Here is an 8,687-nt window from a genome sequence, read left to right on the forward strand (position 1 = left end):
AGAGGAGGGGGTAGGTATATGAAGGTAAGAACAATGGAAGACACAACATGTTACATTTCTTTGATAAAATAATGTATTTGCGAACATGCCTCAGAGCCTGATCCACAGACTATCTTCCCAGAACCAGAGTATAAGTAAATTGTCCTAATGTGTGCCACTTAGTACACTCCCTGTGAGTGTTGCAGCTGTGTGGCTGCTTGCCAATACAAAATACTTCCTGGTATTCATGCAATCAATGCTGAAGCGCACCTCTGCCTGTCAAATTTACTTATTTAAAATAACATTATTCAGCATGACAAGATCCTCACATCTTCAGTATCAGGCTACTGCTTGACACACTCAAGGAGAACAACTGTCCTCCCTAGCTTCACCTTCAGATATTCCAGGCAAGTAGAGCAATATCTCTTCTGTTGTAGCAGTGTACGTGCATAATGCACAGCCCCCCACAAGCTTAGGAGATGTTCACGTTTGGTTCTACGACATAAAATACATCAATTATATCTCTCACAGGCTCTGCACTCTACTGGACTCTATGGGTACTACCTTATCATGCAAGCATTCACCTACTGAGACTTCTATAGATGTAGCCGGCCCCGGGGCGGGCCTACCTGAATGCGCGTGCATCTCAACGTATAAAAGGAGGTCTCGCCTCCTGACAGTCATCCCTTTCTCTTCAGCGAGCGGAAGTGAACACTGAGCAAGATGTAAAAGAGAAAGAGATTAAAAGCAGCATGAAACCACTCCTCGAACACCGAACCTGCAAGCCTGATCGCGGGGGCTGACCGCCTGTGCTTCCAGTGCTTGGGGCCGAACCACGCCGAGGAGGGGAGGGTCTAAACCAGTCGCCGGCCTGTAATGCCTGCAGCATGATCCCGCAGCTGAACCGCCGGCATCGTGGCGAGCATTTCTGGGTGAAGCTGGAGGATCAGGACCTCGAGGTGGTCGAGATGGATGAACTTGATGAGGTGCCATTCGAGTTCACCCTCCTGAGGGGCCGGGTGGCTGCGTTCGCAGAGGGGGGAGGACGACGAGGACGCCTCGTTGTCTGACACCTTCTGTGACGATCTGTCTGTGTTGTGTTTTGTCTTGTCTTTTCTGTCTTTGGTTTCATGTTTTATTTTGAAAAGTGTTCACCCCCTGTCTTGCCGGTTGCTTTCTGTCTGTCATTGTTGGTTCCTTGTTTGTCTTTGTCTGTGTCACGGGGTAGTAGGGGTGTTGAAAATAATCGTTTCTACGATGCATTGCGATGCGGACGTGGACGATTCGGTCTCGATGCAGTGACGGAAGATAATCGGTTATAGAGTAGTAACGTTGCTTCCTGATTTTACGGTCGCGGCTTTACTATAACGTTTTTTCTGTCACTTTAATATCAAATCGGTCGGTGATGCAGAGATCAGGGAACAGACGGGACAGCGGCACAGCAACATGGAGCAGTCTGCTTTATCCACCAACACAAGAACACCAGTCCAGAACCAACAGCAGAAGGAGGACCCGCTCCGTGTCGCTGCGGCTCAGAGACACAGGGATTTATGTTTTTCAAAAATAATCGCGTTACAATCATGTCAGGTTTTTGGTGGATTTAATTAAGTCTTGGATTGCAAAGTATGAATGTCCTCTAGCAATTTTCAGACGATATATACGTGTGTAAACTTTGTGAAGGCAGGAGGAAAAAAGCTTCCGCGATCACCGTCTCCTCTCCGTTCCTCCAAACCCCGCCCCCTCCCTGAAAATAATGAGTGACATGCTGATAGTGACCCGATAGAAACTTTATTATTCACTTAATCACTGAGATATAATGAAGCTAATTTAATCTCATACATTCATGGATTTATGCAACAGTAAGACAGAGAATGTAAGTGTGCACCCACATGCAGTATTTTTGTTTTTATATGCTGTTGTAAATACTCCTGTTGTCTGCTGTGTTCAGACTCGAGTCCTGTGTGTGATGCCACATTCAGGACATTCAGTGTCCTTTTTTAACAGAAGACCGTGGCTAGAAGCTGCAGCTAGACTGCAGAAGCATTAGCTTTTTGTTTTTGAGGATGGAACAACTTCACACACGGAGGCTAGACCTATACAATTCATTTATTTTGGTTTATAAATTAATGTCAATACATTTATGTTATTGATTTCTGAAGCACTTTCTAAATAATAAAAAGACAGTTCATATGTATTTACTGCATGTATGCATGATGAAAATAAGCCATGTGCAGTAATATAGAAAATTGAGGGATGCAACGCATTGGTATGAATCGTGATGCACCGGGATATCGAACCGAATAGAATCGTTGACAGGATAATCGTAATCGAATTGAATCGTGAGACCAGTGAAGATGTACAGCCCTACGGGGTAGTGTTCTGTTTTTGACGCTTTGGCCTTGGAATAAAGGTATTTTTCTTTTAAATCTACATTTGGGTCCTGCCTGCTTCACTCAACCCTGACAGAAGGAACCAACCAGAAATGGACCCAGAGGATGATCCATTTGAGGTAGAATTACAAAATGTTACTTTTTTTTTGGCTTTCTGCTTTGATTGGTGGAAGGGAGCGTCCAATGTTTGGCAGAAGAAGGCCGCTCTGGTAGAGGCGCACCGGTTGGCAACAGAGAAACCATGGTTGTTGAAGTTCTTACCTGGCTGGTTTAAGGACTTCCTCCAGACTTCCTCCGGACTGCTAGCTCCAGGCATGCTAGCCCCTGCCTCAACCTGACACCATACGTCTCGGTGTGTTCCGTCTGGAGTCAACACCTGCTTCTTCCCCATTTCCTGCTCCTGTCCAGGAGCCGTTCTCGGGTACTCGTCTGGCTTTTGGAGGTCCACTGAGCCTCCAAAAGTCTCCTAAGAGAAGGAGTCGCAAGTCCAGGCTAGCAGCCCGAGCCCCAGAAGCCATGCTTTGGGCTCCAGTACAGGCGGACACAGCCATGGTTCCAGCCCCAGTTCTGGTCCCAGCAGCCATGGTTCCAGCCCCAGTTCTGGCCACAGCAGCCATGGTTCCGGCTCCAGAACCTTCCCACACAGCCATGCTTCCGTGCTCCATTACCTGGCTCACAAAGCCAGGGTCCAGGCTTCTGTTCTGTGCCCAACAGCCATGGTTCCAGCTCCAGAACCGGCCCCAGCAGCTATGGTTTTGGCTCCAGTACTGGCTCTCCGGCCGACGCCAGCTCCCTGTGTCCTGTCGGCGTACCGGCCGACTCCAGCCCCTCGTCTCCTGTCGGCGAACCGGCCGACGCCAGCTCCCCGTGTTCTGTCGGTATTCCGGCCGACTCCAGCCCCCCGTGTTCTGTCGGCGAACTGACCGTCTCAAGTCTCCTCTCAAGTTCCTTCTCAAGTCCCCTCTCGAGTCTCTTCTCGAGTCCCCTCTCTAGTTCCCTCTCTAGACACCTCTCAAGTCTCCTCTCGAGTTCCCTCTCAGGTCCCCTCTCAAGTCACCTCTCGAGTTCCCTCTCAAGTCCCCTCTCAAGCCCTCTCTCGAGTCGCCTCTCGAGTCTCTTCTCGAATCCCCTCTCTAGTCCCCTCTCGAGTCTCCTCTCGAGTCTCCTCTCGAGTCTCCTCTCGAGTCCCCTCTCGAGTTCCCTCTCGAATCTCCTTTCGAGTCACCTCTCGAGTTCCCTCTCGAGTTCCATCTCGAGTCCCCTCTCCAGTCCCTACTCGAGTCCCTACTCTAGTCCCTACTCAAGTCCCTAGTCTATGTCTTGTCCCGTTGGGCGTGCCGCCGACTACTCTTCCGCCGGGGGTCCTGCCAACCCTATGTCCTGTGCCGTTGGAGGTCCTGCCGACTACTCTTCTGCCAGGGGTCCTGCCAACCCTATGTCCTGTCCCGTTGGGGGTCCCGCCGACTACTCTTCTGCCGGGGGTCCTGCCAACCCTATGTCCTGTGCCGTTGGAGGTCCAGCCGACTACTCTTCTGCTGGGGGTCCTGCCAACCCTATGTCCTGTGCCGTTGGAGGTTCCGCTGGGGGTCCTGCCAACTCTATGTCCTGTCCCGTTGGGGGTCCCGCCGACTACTCCCCCCTGAGTTCCCCAGCCACGGTCTTCGCCCTCGAGCCCGGCCCCCTGAGTGCCGCGGTTTTCGCCCTCGAGCCCGGCCCCCTGACTTTCCCGGCCGCGGTCCTTGCCCTCGGGCCCGGCCCCCTGACTCTTCCAGCCGCTGCCTTCGCCCTCATGCCCGGCCCCCTGAGTTCGCCCGCTGTGGCCTTCGCTCCACCACGAACTCTGCCTTGCCCCCGGGTCGTCCGCCCGAGATCCCTTCTCGCTGTGCTCTCCTTCCTGAAAAGCACTGTAGTGGAAGACAGCATTGCTAAGTTTTGCCTTAACGTCAGCCAAGAGAGTGTCCGAGTTAACCGCTCTGTCGGTGCACCCAAGTTGCTTATTGATCCGGGGTGACCAGAGTGGGGTGACACTCAGACCGAACCCCTCCTTTGTGCCCAAGAGCCTAAGGAGTGCGTTCAGGTCGAGGGCTATTCAGTTAGGGGGTTTTAGTCTTCCACCCCATGGTGGGGCCAGGGAAGCTAAACTGCACCTCCTCTGCCCGGTGCGCGCTAGCATGTTATGTGGAGCGCACGGCTGCCCTTAGACCAGGGGTCTCCAACACGTCGATCGCTCGCGGGCAGCTTTTCAGTAGCTCGCCGCTCGATTATGGATTATAGCGTAGTAAGGTTGCTTCTTGATTTTTCGGCCACGGCCGGACAATAACGTTTTTTTTATTTTAGAATTGTTTCTGTCACACGAATATAAAATTGGTCCGTGACGCAGAGATCAAGGAGCAGATGTGACAGCGGCACAGCGACACAACACACGGAGCAGTCTGCTTTCTCCAGCAGCACCAGTCAGAACCAACGGCAGAATGACCCGCTCTGAATCAGGCCGTGTCGCTGCGGCTCAGAGACACAGAGGGAGGGATTTGTGTTTTTTGAAAAACACTCGTTATCGTCATGTCAGGTTTTTGGTGGATTTAATCAAGTCTTGGATTGCAGAGTATGAATGTCCTCTTGCTATTTTCAGTTAAATACGCGTGTAAAGTTTGTGAAGGCAGGAGGAAAGCTTCCGCGATCACCGTCTCCTCTCTGTTCCTCCAAGCCCCGCCCCCTCCTGATAATAACTACTAATAAGAGTGACAGGCTGATAGTGACCTGATGGAAACTTTATTATTCACTTAATCACTGATTGAGATGATGAAGATAACTTAATCTCATACATTCATGGGAATTCATGTAACAGTAAAACAGAGAATGTAAGTGTGCACCCACATGCACTATTTTTGTTTTTATAATGCTGTTGTAAATACTCCTGTTGTCTGCTTTGTTCAGACTCAGGTCATGTGTGTGATGCCTCATTCAAGACATTCAGTGTCCTTTCTTTAACAGAAGACCGTTGCTTGAAGCTGCAGCTAGACTGCAGAAGTATTTGTTTTTGAGGATGGAAAAATGTCACACACAGATATAGGGAGGCTAGACCTATACAATTGATTTATTATGGCTTATAATTTAATGTCAACACGAAGAAGAAGAAAAGATGGCTGCACTGTTCAGTGTCAATCCTGTGGAGATGGAGATGGAGGTTATAAATCTCCAAAATCATGTTCAGCTTAAGTCTCAGCAAAACTCACAACATTTCTGGAGCCTTGTACGCCCAGAAAACTATAAGAACATCACCAAGCAGCACTGAACACGTCTGCTTTATGTGGCTCTAATTGCCTTTGTGAAGCAGCCTTTTCTGGCATGAATGAAATCTAAATACAGAACAAGACCGACTGATGAACATGTAAATGACTCTATTAGAGTGAACCTAAGTGGGTCCAGCAGACACCTGTATGGTGACTCCATGCAGCGCCAGTCATCTCACTAACTGTAAAAGAGTGAATGCACTTATTTTACACACGTGCCATAAGATGCTTGCAAGGTGGTGATTAAGGCGATGTATTTACTATGTGGGCCATAAGAAGAAGTGAAAACATTGTATTTTGCTCTTGGACATGTATGTGAATCTTCAGTGATGTACTTACTATGTTGTCCATATTAATACGTGAGAAATTGTCGTTTTCTTGGACCTTGATGTGAAGTTAAGATTTTAGATAAGCTTTAGGTATTGATTTCACAAAAAAGTAGCTTAATTCAACTGATGAGTGCTATGTGAATAAATGTAAGCGATGCGATGCAAGTAGCTCTTGGCCACTTTCATTTTTTCAAAGTAGCTCTCAGGTGGAGAAAGGTTGGAGACCCCTGCCTTCGACGCACTGAACAGCTGTTTGTGTGCTTCGGGCGCAGGGTGGCCGGGAAAGCTCTGTCCAAGAAACGCCTGGCAGGCTGGCTCTGTGAGTGCATTGCACATGCCTACGGACAGGCCCCCGCCTGTCCGTAGGCCTGCCCCGCGGGGGTCCGTGCACACTCCACACGGGCTGTGGCTGTGTCAACAGCCTTTTTCAACAGTGTGAGTGTGGAGGACATATGCACGGCCCATGGCCCCTTCATAAAATGTTATCTCTTGGACATGTCTGGCTCTTTCTCCTCGTCTGTGCTTGCTGGGGCAACACAGGACTGGTGAGAGGGGGGGGGGGCTGTGGGTCAGTGGGCATCTGACCCCCTCTCCGGGCGTAATGTGCTTACGTAGTGCGCACTGGCCCCGCACGGGGCTGGAGAGCCCTCCACACACACTCTGCACAGGGTCAGTTTATTTTTTTATTTTTTTATTTAACCTTTATTTAACCAGATAAAAAAGCATTGAGATACAATCTCATTTACAATGCTGACCTGGCCAAGAAGGCAGCAACGTTACACATAACACAAACATATAAAATACAGAGAACATAACTAAGAAAATAAAAGACGAAAAAGCAGTTACTACATTGTGCACATTAGGACAGTAAGAAAGGTACACTACTTATTACTGCAAGAGCAGCTAGTGGTAAGGACTTCAGACAACTTCAATTTAAAACATGCTATTGAGACAAGTGCCCTCAGTTTGAGGCGTGATTGAAGGTCATTCCAAGACCAAGAACCATAATACAAAAGACTCCTTTTTCCAGCCTCAGTCCGCACAGCAGGAACCTGGACCCGTATCCAGGCACTGGATCTGAGGTTGTAAGAGTCAAAAACTGGAGCAAATCTGGCACATATGTACAGTGGAAGCTTACCTAAAATGGCTTTATACATTAATAAAAACCAATGCTGCATCCTACGCATACTAAGTGAGGACCATCCAGTTAGGCTGTACAGTGTGCAATGATGAGTCCTATAGGGTGCATTTGATATATAACGCAGTGCAGCATGGTAGAGTGGGTCAAGTTTGGCCAAAACAGTGTTGTGACTCGACAGATATGTTAGGTTTAGTTATGTTTTTACTATAGTTTTGTGTTTTGATCTGGTCACTTCCTGTTTTTATTTTGAAAATAATCTTTCCTGTCATTCCAGATCCCACATTTCCTGCCTTTGGGTGTTTCCCATCCGTGAGATTGCTTGGCCCTGCCCTGATTGTTTTCACCTGTGCCCATCCCCCTCACCTGTATATAGCCCTGGTGTTTCTTTGTTCCTTTGTCAGTTCGTTATGTTTCATGTCGTGAGCACCTAGACCTTTTGACTCCTGATACCTACCTTGAGATTTAGACCTTTTGCCAAGTGAGGTTTTGTGTTGCTGTACAAGTTAGTTTTGGCTGTTTATCTACTTTCTATTTTTTGAAAGTACGATTTAAGTTTTTGTTATTAAAGAACATTCTATTTTTGGACAACTGTCTCCGAGTCCTGCTTTTGGGTCCTGCATCCTGTGTCTCGGTTCATAACAAACAGTGGGACAGGCACATCTATAAATGGTATCGCTGTAGTCCAGCTGGGACTGGAATAAGCCAGAGACCAACCTTTTACGGGATGAAGTTGAAAAACAACATTTAAGTCTGTAAAAGAAGCCAAGAGTGAATTTCAATTTCTTTGTTAGAACTTCAATGTGGTGTTTGAAGTTCAGATTACTGTCCAACCAAAAGTCCAGATATTTGTAGGTATCGACAAACTCAACAGAGACACCATCAAGGGTGTCAATGGAGAGGCAAGAGGACACTGACTTGGGAGCAAAAAGCATTGATTTGGTTCTCTTACTGTTCAATAGCAGTTTCAAATCAATAAGAGCATACTGCAGCGTGATAAAATCTGATTTTAAATTGGAAACGGCCATATCCAGAGAAGGAGTTCATGAATATACAATAGTGTCATCAGCATACATATGATAGGTAGAAAATTGCATCTGATTACAAATATTGTTTACATATAATAAAAAGAGCAAGTGCCCCAAAATAGAGCCCTGTGGAACTCCCTTCTCCAAGGTGACAGGGTCAGAGACAGTACTACCCAGCCTGACGCATTGATTACGGTCGGTTAGATAACTTTGAAACCAGCAAATGGCGTTATGACCTAAACGAGACACTAACATAACATTAGACATAATGTGGTGATCTACAGTGTCAAATGCTTTGGCTAGGTCAATAAACAATGCAACACAAACAGACTTTTTATCCAAAGCAGCCTTCATATCGTCTAAGACTTTCAGACTGGCAGTCACAGTACTGTGCTTTGATCTGAATCCAGATTGCATAGGGTTAAGGATGTTGTGTGAATTTAAAAAAAAGTTTTAGCTGAGTAGAAACTAGGGACTCAATAATCTTTGATAACACAGAAAGATTTGAGATAGGACGATAGTTATTCAACTCA

This window comes from Pseudochaenichthys georgianus, unplaced genomic scaffold (assembly GCF_902827115.2).
Source record: "Pseudochaenichthys georgianus unplaced genomic scaffold, fPseGeo1.2 scaffold_621_arrow_ctg1, whole genome shotgun sequence".
Lineage (NCBI taxonomy): Eukaryota > Metazoa > Chordata > Actinopteri > Perciformes > Channichthyidae > Pseudochaenichthys > Pseudochaenichthys georgianus.